The sequence below is a fragment of the Tenrec ecaudatus genome, chromosome 1, assembly GCF_050624435.1.
Source record: "Tenrec ecaudatus isolate mTenEca1 chromosome 1, mTenEca1.hap1, whole genome shotgun sequence".
Taxonomy (NCBI): domain Eukaryota; kingdom Metazoa; phylum Chordata; class Mammalia; order Afrosoricida; family Tenrecidae; genus Tenrec; species Tenrec ecaudatus.
The window spans coordinates 316,968,605-316,986,008 of NC_134530.1; the positions used below are offsets into that span (position 1 = coordinate 316,968,605).

A 17,404-nucleotide genomic window follows, 5' to 3' on the forward strand; every position below is an offset into this window, starting at 1 on the left:
TTGCCTCGAGGAACTGGGACAGACAGCCACCAGACAGGCAGCTGAACTCCCTGCGGCCTTCGAGGGTGAATTTGGGGAGGATTCTCTCTTGACTACTAAGTGAACTTCAACAGTCAGGGCTGTAACTTAAGATTCTCTGTGTTAGGATTTTCTGCCGAATTTGTTTTGAGTCTGTGGCTATTTCTTACCTGGTCCTTTGCCAAAGATGCAACCAATCAAAGCAGTGGTGTAGTGAGTGTACTTAATAAAATTATAGTTATTTAGGATACAAATTCTGAAACAAGGTTAAATTACAGTGACCAGCACTGCTACATATACTAAAGCAAACAACATAATAGATAGCTGTCGCTGTGGTTAGGAATTCAGAAGTACCTCTCGAAGGATTCAAGGCACACTATTTATCCCAGAACCTTTACTCTTTCCAAGCTCGGCCTACCTTTAATAGCAACAACCCAATTCATAAAGCCTTAACCCAGATAAACAGATGATCACATAACAGCACATGCAGCCAAAAAGAGAAACGAAGTTCTGGCACCTAGGTTCCTACAACCAAACCCCTTCACCTTGAGTCAAATTCCAACTCAGGGGGTTAGAGAGACTTATCTTTCTCTCTTGAAGAGCCTGGAAGTTTCAAACTGCTGTGTGGTTATCAACCCAATGGGTAAGCGAGGACACCACCAGCAGTAATTACTCACTTAAAATGTGACCAGTGCCGCCAAGGAGCTGAACTTTTCATTGAATTGATGTGAATGTAATTTATGTTGACACCTGCGGTCTTGTCTTCCGTTCTCAGGAAATACAGTTCTAGTAGGCTTCTTCAGCAGGAAACAAGCAAATCACCACTAGCGCCCTGCCCCCGCCCCCTGCCTCAATCATTTTAAAATCTAACACAACTGGAAATATAATTCAACCCCAATAGGCCAAATATTGCATGGGATCTCAGTTTCACTGAGGCAGCTATTGTATACACATTGCTACAGAGAAGAGCCTGCAACATAGGGAATCCAGGATAGATAAAGCCCTCAGGGACAACAAGGAGAGTAGAGAGAGATACCACGAGGATTAGGGGAGGGTGGAGCGAGAAAGAGGGAACTGATCACAAGGTTCAATCTAGAGCCCCCTCCCAGGGGGCCGAACAATGGAAAAGTGGGGGAGGGGTGATGAAGGACAATGTAAGATATGGAAAACGTAATCTATAACTTATCAAGGGTTCATGAGGCAGGGCGGGCAGGGGAGGGAGGGAGGGGGAAGAAATGGGGAGCTAATATCAGGGGCTCAAGTGGGAAGAGAATGCTTTGAAAATGATGATGGCAGCATATGTGCAAATGTGCTTGACACATTGGAGGAATGTATGGATTGTGATAAGAGATGTAAGAGCCCCAATAAAGGTATTTAAAAAGAAAAAAGAAAATAATGATGGCAACATATGTACAAAATCTGCTTGATACAATTGATGTATGGACTGTTATAAGAGCTGAAAGAGCCCCCATAAAATGATCTTTAAATAAAATGTTTTTTTTTAAAGAATCAACATAAAATTAATAGCTGCATCTATCTAACAATGTCTGTATTTAAATACACGTACGGTCTCATTGGCTTTCTTAATGAATTCTCATTTACTTCCTATGGAGCCCTGGTGGTGCTGTCAAGTAACCATTGGACTGCTAACAGCAAGGTTGTCAGTTCAAACCCAATAACTTCTCTCTGGGAGACAGATGGGTCTGTCTGTTCCAAGAAAAATGCATAGGCTGAGAAACCCTATGTAGGGTTGCTACGAGACAGATTTGACTTGATAGGAGTGGAAGATGTTTCAGAGAACATTAAGATTTGTAATGAACGCAGTTTTAAAAAGGACTAAAAAATACTCAGATTGGTCCACGCTCATTTATGCAAAAGTACAATTGAAAACAGATATATCACTCACCCCTGGTTTTAAGAATGAGAAGCCGATAAAATAGACCTTTGTCTAGCACATCACAATTCGCATCCTTGTACCTTGATAGACATAACATCGAGTTGGTTTTGTCAGGTGTAAACAGCGTTTTCACACTGCCTATACAAGTGTGCCTTCGTTATTATGCAACATTTAATTAAGTCATAGCATCAGAGGAGATCTGGTCATGAGTTTAAGTGCAGACACACACACACACACACACACACACACACACACACACTACTCACAGCTAACTGCAATAGCAGACTATAAATAAAGCACAGACAGAAAATTTAATGTTGATAGAAATGAGCACACAATTAGAGACCAGTTGGGCACACCTGGATCAGCATATCACCACTCTCCTCTGGAGCCTTCATGGAGAAGTCAACCCTCTAAGCCTGTATTTTTCTTATTGTGGAAATGGGAATCATGATGCTAATTTAATGTAACTTTCCCTTATCTAGAATGCCCTCTACATAGAAAGCAGGCAATTTAAGTGTATACTTGCAGAAGAAAGCATATATTGCAAGTTTTTCAGAAGAAAGATAAGATCTTGCTCTTTCATAAGGAGTTCCAGGCTCAGAAATCCACAGGCACACTTTGACCTTGACCACGGGGGCTTCTTTTTTTAAAATAATTTTTGAGGCTTATACAACTCTTTTCACAATCCATACATACATCAATTATGTACAGCACCCTTATACATTCGTTGCCCTCATCGTTCTCAAAATTCGCTTTCTGCTTGGGTTCCTGGAATCAGCTCATTTTCCTTTTTTCCCTCCCCCTCCCTCCCTGCTCCCCGTTCCCTCATGAACCCTTAATAGTTTATAAATTATTATTTTATCTTATCTTACACTGCCCAGCATCTCCCTTCACCCACTTTCCTGTTGTCCATCCCCCAGAGAGGAGGTTATATGTAGATCCCCAAGATCGGTTCCCTCTTTCTACCCCCCCTTCCCTCCCGGTATCACCACTCTCACCGTTGGTCCTGAGGGGTTCATCTGTCCTGGATTCCCTGTGTTTCCAGATCCCAACTGTACCACTGTGCATCCTCTGGTCTAGCCAGGTTTGCAAGGTAGAATTGGGATCATGATAGTTGGGGTGGGAGGAAGCATTTAAGGACTAGAGGAAGGTTGTGAGTTTCATTATTGCTACACTGAACCCTGAGTGACTCATCTCCTCAGCTGGAATGGACTTGACTTGAGGGCAGTGAGTGCTTTTGTTTGTGGGTTGGTTTTATCACCATGGTAAGAAGAGCCTTAGTGGAAGCAGTTTGCAAGTGGCTGCGAACCCAGTGGATGGTCGTTGGAAGCCACCGGGAGAAAGGTCCGGGATCTGCTTCAACCAAGATTACAACCAAGAAAATCCTATGAAGCAATTATCTGGGTAAAAGATGAGCACCCCAAAGCATGGAAGGCCCGCATCAGTCACCATAGATTGTACATGCCTATGCCAGGCGACAAGAGCACTAACTGGAGCAGTCACCGCCGCAATGTGAAGCTACCATTGCTGTGTCTAGATGGGTGAAATATTATCTAGTGTGTAACATCTTTTATCACAGGGACTTAGTGAGACTCTTTGATCCATCTTGTCCATCGTTCAATGCTCAGGACACTACTATCTTTAACATACATTCAAGGCAGTAACCATTTCATTTCAACTGTCTTTCCAATTCCTGTCGACGTGCTGTTTCTATTTATTCCATGTTGCCCATCAGTAGGTTTTCTTCGGGAAGAGATTAATGAGGCAAGAAGTGGACATCAAGTCGCAGGTTCTGAAATGGCTTAAGGGGAAGAAATCCTTGAGACCATCCAACCATCAAATATACATATCTCTGTGCATACACATACATAAACATACACATATACATGTATGTACATAGTTGGAACGAAAGCTCTGAGAGGGGAAAATGCCGGCTCTGAATTTCTGGAAACTTAGTCCAGAGCTCTTCCTGTCACACCAAGCATTTATCTCAGAGTTCATTTAGCTATCAGTGGTGTCTGAATATGGTATCCCTATATGTAGTGGGTTACACACTGGGCTGCTACCTAAACAGTCTGAAGTTTGAAATAATCGGATGCTCTGCAGGAGAAATATGAGATTTTCTATTCCTGTAAAGAGTTATGGTCTTAGAAACCCACAGGGGCAGTTCAACCTTGGCCTATGGGATCTCTATGAGATGAATCGACTTGATGACCATAGGTTTGGTTTAAGGTTACTCAACCCTGGGGACTTTATAAGCAATGACAACAATAACTAAATTAGTGCAAATGCTACTATGTATACACACACACAGAGTGGACATAAATTGCTGACTGTTATGTACTAAGGTTCTACAGAGTTTATTTTTAAAAAGCCTACATGGATGGCCCAGGTCAACACTTGGATAAACACATGGAAGAACATAAAACTCTGTTTAAAAGATAAAACATAATCAATAGGTACCTATAATTCCTGGAAATGCTGTCAGGGAAGCAGTGGTTCAAACCATGCAGCTGCTCTAGGGAGAAAGATGAATTTTTTTCTGCTCTTGAAAAAAAATTATTAGCCTTGGAAACCTTTTATAGGATCACTATGAATCGGTATTCACTTGACCGCAGTGGGTTTCTTTGTCTATTTGTTTGGTGGTCTAACGCATGGGACATCAAACAAATCCGAAGGTTGAGCTTTTATGGCTTGTGTCCCCTCAACAACTGATTTCAAAATTACACTCACTTTTTCCTCTTCTTGTATTCAAAGGAAAGTTAAAAATCACAATGGAATTGTTTAAGGCCAAAGGTCTTCCCGCTCAATGAGCAGGCCCCACGGAACACAGGAGAAAATATAAAAAGGGTTTCCAAATTGTATTCTTTCTTACTTGTAAATGACTCTAGGCAAAAACGATGGAAAGGGAATAGTGGAAATCACTAGCTGAAACACATTTCATGTATTAGCACAGAACTGTCTTGTGTCTTCATAATGTCTACTATCACCTGATTAAACTGTACCTGGAACCTGTACAAGAAGGAAGACTTTTTTCACATGGAAGCATTCTCTGTCTATGAAGAAACCGTAATGTGACAACATTCAGCTTTCTGTTCTATGGGGAGATTGGTGGCTCAAACCATCCAGCTGTTCCAGAACAGAAAGACCTGGTGATATGTTAAGTACCCTTAGAGGTTACAACCTAGAAAACCCTACAGGGAAGTTCTACTCTGTCACATGGCATCTCCATCAATCAAAAATCTACTTGCCTGCATCTAACAGTGTCTGGAGGAGCGGGTTTCAAACTGTTTGTGGGGAAATCCCATTGGTTTTACATGCCATCCATTCTTCCACAAGCTTCTCAAAGCCCCTTTGTGCACAGTAGTTCCATTTAAGATTTCCATTCTGCACATCCCATCTCAAATACCTATATTTTATTTTCACCTTCAAGCAAGACCCCGAGATATATAAGTGAGCTACTGGAGATTTCTCTCTGTCATCCACCACCACCACCACCACACACGCATCACACACACACGCATTTTGTTTTTTTCACATGGATGGTCCTTGTAACCAGACATACAGCAAAATGACATGTTATGTAGCTTCAAGTTCACAGAGATAAAATGCTATGAAATCAGGCAGGCTTTGGCTTTTCAGTGTTATTCAATTGATGTCATTAAAACAGAAGGAGGAGACTGGTAATTATTCCCTTATGAGTTCTGCTTTCTGTCTAAAAAAAGGAAAAGTACTCATTTCTGTCCCCAGACCAACTTATTTGGGGGTAAATTAGATGGGTTAAAGACAGGAAAGACCATGTTTCAACAGGCAACTGAGAAGAAGGCAGAAAAAGCATGTCAATAATAAATCATGCCCTGCCAGTCAACTGGGAGTGTGGTTTCCATTTGCATTGTGTGGTCTCCATGAAGAGACAGCCAGGATAGATTCTTCCTCCCCTGCTTTACTGTGCTAGCCCTCATTAGTGCGCTAACACTTCATTAGCATGCTAATGTGTGATGATTACTGTGCGCAAGTACTGCTGTGTATATTTCTTAAAGTCATTATCAACCACGGCTAGAATGAAGAGACGTAACTACTGAAAATGATGGGCCCAGCACCATGTGAATCAGAAGACAATATGGTGCCCAAGAACACGTTCTTTTTTCTTTCTGCCTTACAGCTTCGACAGGTTTATACATCCTATGTATAAACATCTGGGAGAAAAGGTTCTGCTTTCTGAGAATGTAAGTCAAGCTTCACATTAAATATAAAATGCAGGGGAAAAATTTAAGTCGCTAAATACCAAAGTGTTGGAGGTATAGGGTCCTTGTGGGTTTCGTTGGTTGGCAGGGGCAAAGGACCAGAATATAGAAATGATTATTTGATTTTGATGTTCACTTACCCTATGCCTCTGCAATCTTAAGGCCGTCATTTAACCTCCCTGGGGACTGGTTTTCTTATATGTAATATGTTGGACGATCAAAGACTACCTTAAATATTTCTCCTGGCACAAATAATCCAGGACAGAGGGATATTAATACTTTAACAAAAGTTAAAACCTCAATCTCCATAACTATTTTGGAATTAAATGAAAGATTATTTGGATTGTTTGTCTTCATTTTATGCTGCCTCAGGGTCACCAAAATCATCTGTCTCTACATTATAATTTAACGTGAAATAAAGTACCCGGGAGATTAGTGAAATTAGTGGAGAGATGATGGAAGCTTCTAGGTATAACAATTTACTATAAAGATGCTAGCTCTCCTATTTTAATTTATAAATTCAATACAACCCAAATCAAAATTTCAATTCTATTTCTTAGAAACTTGATACATTTTATTTTAAAATACATACAAAACAGTAAAGTTCCACCGAGGCCTTAGCCCGCCAAGAAGACAAGGCAGTAACATGGGCTTATTTTTTGACATACTAACATATACTATGGAACAATAGTGAGAAAACAGGAAAAGCTCTGGTTAACAAAGAAAACAATGAAAGACTCTAGAGAACGCAACTAGTTGATAAAACAGAAGCACCATATGGGGCAAAAAATAAAAACAAAGAAGATGAAGAAAATATTTGTGAAAGTTAGATTCTGTCCCCTTGGCAGGACCAGGATTTTCAGTGGTTTGGCTGTTAGGACTTGGTAAGCAAGCCTCCTTGATGTGACCTAACGTAATGGAATCAACCCCATGGCAGGATCTCCTGTAGGCAGCAAAGGTTCAGGTCACAGGCCTAACGCAATTAAAAGGAAATTTCCTTGAGATTACGGCCCACCCCTATTTAGGGAGACTGTGTGGAAAGGCCTGTCTCTTAGGGACACTCTGGATCATGCATCGGTCTAATTTACTTGCAGTTTTCTGGACTTTAGCCATATTCCTGCCAACCCTGTGAGCTATTAGAAGCCTCACATATTGCCTACCGGGAAGAGTTACAGCTGTACATTGACAGGGAGCTGCCAGGGGTTGAGGCCGGATTCTGAAGAGGATGTGGAACAAGTGATATCATTGCTTAATTCAGATAGATCTTGGCTGAAAGCAGAGAATACCAGAAACACGTTGACTTGTGTTTTACTGACCGTGCCAAGGCATTCAACTGTGTGGATCATAACAAACTTTGGATAACTTTGAAGAGAAAGCGAATTTCAGAACACTTCATTTTCCTTGTGTGGAACTTGGACATGGATGAAGAGGCAGTTGTGGACTATAAGGGAATACTTACTGTACAGTTTATAATCACGCAATATTGGTGACAGGGTTGTATGTTCTCACCCTACTTATTCAATCTGTGTGCTGAGACACTGGATTATATCAAGCATATAGGTAAAGAATAATGCGGTATCAGGATTAGAGGAAGACTTATTTACAAGCTGAGATATGCAAATGACATAGCCTTACTTGCTGAAAGTGAGGAAGACTTGAAGCACTTGGTGATGAAAATCGAGGATTGCAGCCTTCAGTGTGGATTATTATTCAATGTGAAAAATACCAAAATCCTCATGACTGGATCATAGGTAGCATCATGATAAAGGGAGAAAAGGTGGAAGTTTTCAAGGACTTTTTTTTTTTTTTGCCACAACCAATGCTCACAGAAGTAGCAGTCGAGAGACCAAAAGATGCATTGCCTTTGGTTGATCTGATGCAGAAGATCTCTTCAGAGTACTGAAAAGCAAGGATGCTACTTTGAGGACTAAGGTACACGTGACCCAAGCCCTGGTGTTTGCAATTGTCTCAACATGCATGTGAAGACAGACATTAAATAACGAAGACTGATGTAGAATCCATGCATTTGAACTGGAACTGTGGAGCTGGGAATACCATTGCAAGGTCTATGGACCGCTAAAAGGACAAAGCAATCTCTCTTGGGAGAAGTTCAGCCAGAGTGCTCCTTAGAGGAAAGACTTCGTCTGACATACGTCGGACATCAGCAGAGATCAGTTCCTGAAGAAGGACGTCGTGTTTGGTAAAGCAGAAAGGGAGCAAAGAAGAGAAAGGTCCTTGGCTAAATGGATTGACACAGTGGCTGCAGCACTGGGCTCCAATACAGGAACAATTGTGAGGACTTAGTTTTTTCATGAGCACAGGGTTTCTGTTTGTGGGGCCCAAAATGGGTTGGAAAAAAACAAAGGTAAGGCTTGCCAATCACTGTGCATGCAATTCATGTTGATGGGTCGTACAACTGACAATGGTGAAGGTGTCAATTTGTTCTGTGGGTAATTTATTAGATTTTTTAAAAGAGAAGTTCAAGAAGAGAGCATAATGGGCAGAGTTAATGGAAAAATAACAGATTGAGAGAGTATGCATAATGTGCAAACATACTCAGGAGCAACTAGAATATACAAAGAAGTCTTATAAGTTGATGGGGGGAAAACACAAACCTTCCCAGGAAAATGTGCAATAAATCTGAAGAGAAGATTCCAAACCACAACAAACCCTTGAAGAGTTGATGGAATCCATCAGTAATTAGATAACAGGACTACAAGACCAAAAGCTATCAGTTCTCATCCATTAGACAGAAACACACACACACACACACACACACACAGAATCATGCTAAGTGGAGGAGGGAATGTGGGCACATAAAACCTCATACTGATGAAGGGAGTGTTCGCTGGTAAATTATTCTGTAGAGTAATCTGAGAGTACTTTGGGAAATTATATGGTATCCGAGCTTAAAACCAGTTCACTCTGGTTCAACTCCCTGCTAAAAATTTACTTTTCCACCCCCACCCCCATACTAGGGTAAGTCCAAATGTATTACACAAAATCATAGGAACATTTCCATTTATTTTAAAAATTTCAAAATGTGAAGCTATTGTTTTTTGACATGTCCACCTTCCTACACACGTCTGAGCATGGCATTTGTTTGTTGGTTTTGTTTAAACCCTTTCTCCAAGAATTCTGTACTCTTCAAATTACACCACTTTAAAACCACAGGCTTGACATCCTCAAAGGACTCAAATCACACCCCCACTCCTGTGGGGACCAAAGTAAGTCTGAAAGAGCAAGATCAAGGGCTGTTGGTTGCTTGGATGGGGTAAAGCTTACCAATGAATTTCTCTGGAGATGGTGCCGCTACCCTGGAAGAGTGAGTAGGTAGGTGTGCATTGTTCTGAAAGGAAAAAAAAAATCCTTAGAATTCTTGGCTCTCTTCTCACCAATGCAGTTTACAATTTTCTAAAAAAAACAAACAAAGCAAAACAAAAAAAAAAAACTTCATCCTAATAAACCTCCAAGATCATCTTGGACCCTTTAAGAAAACTGATCAAAATTACTCCCTTGGATTTCCTAAAACAATCACCATAACCCCCTGAGCTGTCAGACCTCTTTGAATTTAACTGGTCCAGCATATTCATTTGAGTGAACCTTGCTCTCTGGATTGGATCGGTAAATCCTAGACTTGTCCCCAGTTATGCTTCATTTCACAAAATCATCTTCATTGCTTTTATCTTGCTTAAGATTTGTGGAAAGTTCAGCTCCTTGTGCTAGCTGATCGTCACACAGTGGTCTTCTTATTAGGCATTTTTTAAGGTGCCCTAATGAGACGAAGACAAGTGTATTACTGAGAAAACATGTCTTAACCCTCTACTGATGGCAGAGAGATAATTAAAGACAGTTTGTTTGGAATAAACTCATGCACTTGTTAACCCAAGTAACTACTATTTTCACTTATGCTTATATATAAAATTTTATTCTTAACAAGATCTTTGCGGTCTATAAGAATAACGTGGGGTTGTTGTGAAAATGTAGAATCTGATTTAGTTTATCTGGGTGAGATGTAAATTCATAGCAAGGGGTTGAATAAGAATGAGCTGATTGGAAGTCGTAGATGGTATGCAATGTGCTGAACAGATTTCAGTTGAGAATCCAAACTAGGAAGAAAGGCCTGGCAATCTACTTCTGAAAATCAGCCACTGGAAATCCCATAGCTAATAAAATATTGGGTCTGATCATGAGAGACAGAATAGGCCCAAGAATTACTTTCTGCACAGTACGTGGACACTGACTCAGCAGCAGCTAACAAGAATAAAAATCTGACCTGCACACGTGCCCTCTATGGTCTAGAGGAGGCGCCCTGGGGGTCCAGAGGATTGCTTGTTGGGCTGCTAACTGTAAGGTCGGCAGCTTGAAATCACCCGTGGTTCCAAAGGCAACATATGAAATGCTCTCCTTAGCGAATGTAAAGAGTTAGAGTTTCTGAATCTCACAGAGGCCGTTCTAGCCTGTCCTGTAAGACCACTACTTATTCGTTGGAATGAACTTGATGGCGGTGGGTTTTGTTTATTATGGTCTGGAAATGCTGCTGTTAATTCCAATCTCAAACTAATGCTCCTGGGGATTGTCACACAGCCCCAGTAAGGACCGTTTCTGAAGTTGTTTGTAGTAGCAGTGCTTATGGTGAAGTGAGATAGAAACAATAAGGCTTCCCATCTAGGGAAAGAAGATAGGGGGAGCATGCGTGTGCGTGTCCGGGAATGCTGTACTGGACTGTGAGCAGTCTAATGCATAGTAACACGTATGAGCCTTAAACTAGAATGTGGAGTGAAACAAGGGAAAAGGAAAAAAAATTTAAAAAAAATTTAAAAAAAAAGAAACAAGGGAAAAGGGAATGGGCTATATATAATACAGTATAATTTATGTGAGTTAAAATGTAGGTAAAATAAACTTTAAAATATGAAATTATGTACATTTTACAAGAATACACTCACTGACCTTTACATTGAACTTGACTGTTGGGTCCCTGATTGGATGGAAGTAGGGAGTGAGAGGGGATTGCATGGAATCAAGCATGCATGCACATACACACACACATCTCTAAAAAACATGATCAACTACCATAAGCAGGATAATTACTAAGGCTATTTTCTACATCCAATAGGACCCTCCTCAAAGGGAAGAAATGACAGCTTCATCATCCTCCTCTTTAGTACTTGCACAATTCACACTTTCACCGTACAACCTTCAGCTTTTGACTTTCATATGGATAGCAATGCATACAATGTGAGCGTTATGATCATTTCAAAGCACCTGGCACCACCACTGAAGGTGTGTATTTTTTAAACAGTTGGTGTTCTGTGAAGTTGCTGCAAGAAACAAATGCAGCCCAAGAAAGTGAACTCCGTGAGCAACCTATGGAAAATCGACGCCTACCCACTCCCCAATCGGTCCTGTTCATCTTTTATTAACTCGATATGTTGACTTTGAAAAGGATGGCTAAATATCTTAAGGGGATGCACATTTCATAAAACTAGCCTCCTGCCCCTACAAGTACACACTTCCCTCCCGGAAGAATACAGATGACTATGGAGGCAAACTGAAATTGAGACAAAATCATAGAATTCTTTTAGACTGCCAAAAGAATAGACAAATCTATTTTGGATGTAGTAGAGCCAGAATAATTCTTAGAAGCAAGGATGGCGAAACTTGGTCTCACATATGTTGGATCTGTTGTCTGGAGACCAGTCCCTGGAGAAGAACATCAGGCTTAGTAAAATAGGGGGGCAGTGGAAAAGAGGGAAGTCCTCAACAAGATGGATTGACTCATGGCTGCAACAATGGGCTCAAATATTGTGAGACTGGCACAGGACTGGGCAGTGGTTCATTCAGCTGTACAGAGGATCACCATGGGTCAGAATGGTCTTGACAGAACCTAACATCAACAGCAGCGATGACATCACTCAAAAGAGTCTCGAACATTTTAGTTCATACCAAACCTTTACACTAACATGTTTCCTTTGCCTTAAGAAGTGTCTACTAAGTTTGCACTTTGAACACAGTTTTGTCATAAAGGAGCGTATTACCGAGAGACTGGAAAGGCAGAGAAGTCAGTGAGCACTATTACCTGCCATGAAGAACACAGGGGTTTAGTAAGAAAACCAGCTCTGGGGGCACAGAAAAAGGCAACCTGCCTCAGCTGACACAGGCGTTAAAGAATAAAACAGTGTCCTGCTCTGAAAAGGCTCACAGTAGAAGATCCTGGATAGTGCGGGTGGAACAGAATTCACAGGGAAACAGAGAACACAGGGAAGAAATGGAACGAGTGATGGTCCATTGAGGGAACGACAATGGAGGAGTTGGAACAAAATGCTATGATCTGTTCACTGTAAAATCGATGCCATTCTTTGTAAACCTTCGCCTAATTCGTGATTTAAAAGTGTAAAATAAATCAATGGGGCATCGAGAGATAACAACATGTAGACAGGTGGAAGATCAGAGAGGAAAAAGAGTCATTCAGGTAGTTTTCTCATGATTCTGACTGCATTGCCTATCTGGGACTCAATGGTCAACCATTACTATAAAACAAGAGTCACGTAAGTCAGGACATGGAACTCCAGCGCTCAATACCATGGTGGGTACTTAATCCTGGCTGCTGGTGCAATCTTGCCTTCGAGGGAAATCCCACTCTGCATCTGGGGAACCCGACATCAAGCAGGCACACCAGTCCGCTACCTTGAGGCAGAGTTGGAATTCCTCCAATCCCACGGACAGGTGGTCAGCTCTCAGTTAACTCCTTACTTACCACCCTATTTATTCTATCTTTATTCTCTCACCTTTCCATCTTTCTCACCACAGTTGGTCTCAACGGGCTTAGTTTTGTTTTTCTCTTTCTTTCTTTTTTCTTATTTCTCTCTCTTTTTCCTCTTCTCTCCCTCTTTTTCCTATCATATGTCACTGCTAGCTTCCAGGTCACTACCCTCTGCCTAGGGAAATTCAAACCGAATAACAGGGGAAACTCCAGCCTGCCCTCTGTGAAAGTGCTGCAAACCACACAAGGCAGCTGTGACAGCCCTCTACAGCACTCTGCACTGCTGAGGAAACCTCCATAGGACCTCTAAGGTGATCTTGCCAACTAGGGTAATTCCGCTCAGCACCACTGGGCCCCTTCAGTAATGGGGCACACCAACCTGCGATCATGGGGCAGGATTTTAACACCTCCGGCCCCAAGTCCAGCCAATCAGAGATCAGCTCTTTATCCTTTATTGTTTCCTTCTCTTTTTCTTCTCTCTTTACCATCACAGCCAATCTTAGTGAGCACAGCTGTGCTTTTCCTAATAGCAAGAGGATATAAGTAATAAAAATCAGAGCTGAGATACAAGAGAGTGAAAAAAAAAAAAGAAAACTATGGAAAAATTTAATGCAGCTAAAAGTTGGTTTTTTGAAAGGATTAACAGAATTGATAGACTGCTGGGAAACTTAACCAAAGAAAGGGAAGAACAAACATCAGTTGCAAGGATGAGGGATGAAACAGGGGACATTACAACGGACGTTAATGAAATCAGAAAGATAATTATGAAGGCCTATACTCTAAGGAATTCAAAAACTTGGAAGACATAGAAAAATAGTTAGAAACACAATCCTTCCCTAGGCTATCTCCAGATGGATGTCAAGAACCTCAATAGATCCATAACAATGGAAGAAATAGACAAGGTAATTAAGGGATTACCAACAAAAAAATACTCCGGACTAGATGGGTTCACAGAAGATTTCTAACAAGCATTCAGGGAAGAACTGACACCAATCCTACACAAACTCTTCCAGGACATTAAAAAAGACAGAAAACTCCCAAGCTAGTACGAAGCCAGTATAACTTTCTATGAAGCTAGTATAACTCTGATACCTAAAGCAGGTAATGATCCCACAAAAATTGAGAACTACAGACCAATATCCCTAATGAACATTGATACAAAAATTCTTAACAAAATATTGGCTAATAGAATCCCAAAGCATATTAAAAAAATAATTCACCATGACCAAGTGGGATTCATACCATGGATGCAGGGATGGTTCAACACACGAAAGACCATTAGTATTATTTCCCACATTGGCAGGAAAAATGATAAGAACCACATGATACTATCGATAGATGTGGAAAAAGTATTCAACAACATCCAACACCTATTCCTGTTTAAGACACTCAAGAAGATAGGACTAGAATGAACATTCCTCAATATTATCCAAGGTATATATGAAAAACCAACAGCCAACGTAGTAGTCAGTGGAGAAAAGACTAAAACAATTCCATTGAAAAAAGGGACCAGACAAGAATGCCACATGTCCCCATTCCTATTTAACATCATACTGGATGTCCTTGCTAACAACATGAGACAAAGAAAAGACATCAAAGGTATGCATCTGTATAAGAAGAGGTGAAATTATTATTGTTCACAGATGATAGGATTCTATACATCAAAAATTCCCTAAACTCAAGTGGAGTGTTGGAAGCAATAGAGTAATATGGTAGAGTGACAGGATACAAGATCAACAAATAGTAGTCTATTGGTCTGCTATACACCTCAGACAGGATCACAGAAGAGACAATTAAACAGGTAGTACTCTTTACAATAGCCAAGCACAAATTGAAATATCTAGGGATATGCCTAACTTAAAATTTAAAAAGTCTGTACAAGGAAAATTATATAACACTATGACAAGAAAACAAGAGTGACCTCAACAAATGGAAGAACACCCATGCGTGTGGATTAGAAGATTCAATATAGTAAAGATGTCAGTTCTGCCCAAGGTGGTGTTGATCATCCCAGGGATAAGGGAAGAACAAGTGATCCAAATCGGTGGTGAGGAGGGTACAGGAGTCCTGGTAGGGCATGATCAAAGGTAATGTATCCGAGATGAATTACTGTAACCCAAATGAGGGCTGGGCATGATAGTGGAATGAGAGGTAAGTAAAAGCAAATAGAGGAAAGGGCTACGAGGCAAAGGGCATTTATAGAGGTCTAATACAGACATGTATATATGTAAATATATTTATATATGATGATGGGGAAATAGATCTATGTGCATATATTTATAGGTTTAGTATTAAAACAGCAGATGGACATTGGGCCTCCACTCAAGTACTTCCTCAATGCAAGAACACTTTGTCCTATTAAATTGGCATCTCATTATGCACACCTTTCTGACACGATCGCTGAAGACAATGTGTGCATAAGCTAACATGGTGAAGAAAGCTTATGGTGCCCGGCTATCAAAAATTATAGCATCTGGGGTCTTAAAGGCTTGAAAGTAAACAAGTGGCCATCTAACTCAGCAGCAACAAAGCCCAAATGGAAGAAGCACACCAGCCTGTGTGACCACAAGGTATTGAAGGGATCAGGTACCAGGCATCAAATAACAAACTATCATATCATTGTAAATGAGGGTGAGTGCAGATTGGGGACTCAAAACCCATCTGTAGGTAACAGGACATCCCCTTACAGAAAGGTCTTGGGGAGGAAACGAGCCAGTCAGTGTGCAGTGTAGCAACAAAGAAATATACAACTATCCTCTAATTCTTAAATGCTCCCTTCCCCTACCCCCACTACCATGATTCCAATTCTACCTTACACATCTGGCTAGACCAGATGATGTACATTGGTACAGATAGGAACTGGAAACACAGGAAATCCAGGACAGATGATCCCTTCAGGACCAGTGGTGTGAGTAGTGCTACCAGAGGGTGGAGGGAAGGTGGGGTAGAAAGGAGGAAATGATTCTAAGGGTCTACTTATAACCTCTTCCCTGGGGACAGACAACAGAACAGTGAGTGAAGGGAGAGTCAGACACTGTAAGGAATGGCAAAACAATAATAATATATACATTATCAAGGGTTCATGAGGGAGGGGGGAGTGGAGCGGGAGGGAGAAAAATGAGGAGCTGATGACATGGGCTTAAGTGGAGAGCAAATATTTTGGGAATGATGAGTGCAACGAATGTACAAATGTGCTTGATACAATGGATTGATGTATTTATTGTAATAAGAGTTGTATGAGCACCAATAAAATGATTTTCAAAAACACTAAGAAAGTCAGGCACAGAAGAATGGGACATGGAAGGACCAGGATGGAAGTAATGAGGAGGTTCACACATTGTTTACAATATAACAGCAACTGGTAAAGTCGTTGTGAAGTGAGAACCTAAACTGCTGTGTGAAACTTCAACAAAAAACACAATAAAATATTTTTAAAGGCTATGCGTATAAATCTTAGCTAATTTATGCTCCTGGCATTTGATGTTATCCCCCATGTTTTAAATTCAAACACCGCTTTGATGCCCACCCATCTCTTGTCCACACACTGCTGTTACTCTTACTCCTATGGTTTGTTACCATCAGGTTTCAGGGGGTGGGAAGAACTGTCCCCTTGTGTTTTTAAGCTCGTGACCTTTTGAGAGTATATTTGGTCCAGGCCATTTTAACACTTCAAAACATTTAGGATTTGAAAAAAAATTAAATGAGTGGTGAAATTTGCATTCAAGCCATACTCTTCCTTGCTCAAATACACATATATTACCTGGTGGTCTCCACCCAATTAGCACCCAAGAAGGAGAAACCGCACAATCTGAGAAGTTCTCCCAGCCACGAATGTTGAGAAGACACCTGGACCTCTCAGCTGTCGTCTGCCTTACATAACACGCAAATGTTACAATACATTGGGCCCAAGCATGTAAAATACAGGGGACTGCATCCAGGCCACAAACAAAGCTGATGCCCTAAGAATCCTGCTAAAGACAAAGCCACAGCTCTCTCCCAGTCAGGAGAAGACAGAAATCACGTCAGCTGTATAGATGCCTGTTTGCAGATGCAGGGCTGTGAGTGGCAGGGCAAGAAAGAAGGCAGGTTCCCAACTGAAGATCAGACAGAGTAGGGTCAGCGGTAGTTCCTATAAGGTGACCAGGCCTTGACCCAGGGCGTACCAGGAACACCAAGAACTCTACATCTTTCTTGAGCCTGGATAAGAACGACGACCATGATTTACATGAAGACACCACAGCATAACCTCATCCAAAATCCTCTCAACTGATAAAACCCGATGCTCAGAGAAGACCCAGGACTTGCCTACACTAAAAAAAAAACCCACAGTAAGGAGAACTCAGACTTTCCGAAATCCTCAGAGTCATTCTTTTCGAAATGACTAAGGAGGCCAATGCTTCACCTATGATCTGAATCTAAACCCAGGCTAGTTTATTCTCAAACTCTCATGGCAACGCATAATATACAGAGCCCGAGCAT

At 41.1% G+C, this 17,404-nt stretch overlaps 1 long non-coding RNA gene across 12 annotated transcripts in view; it reads right to left on the reverse strand.

The window, feature by feature from the left end:
• Positions 1 to 17,404, reverse strand: part of LOC142428465 (uncharacterized) — a 460,410-nt gene that overhangs the window by 105,199 nt on the left and 337,807 nt on the right. For 11 of the 12 annotated variants that reach the window (XR_012780395.1, XR_012780391.1, XR_012780387.1 and 8 more), the window contains one exon: positions 9,448 to 9,511. The exons of the other annotated variant lie outside the window; for it this stretch is intronic. This is a non-coding gene — a long non-coding RNA (uncharacterized LOC142428465). The remainder of the gene's footprint in view (positions 1 to 9,447; positions 9,512 to 17,404) is intronic. 12 annotated transcript variants of the gene reach the window in all.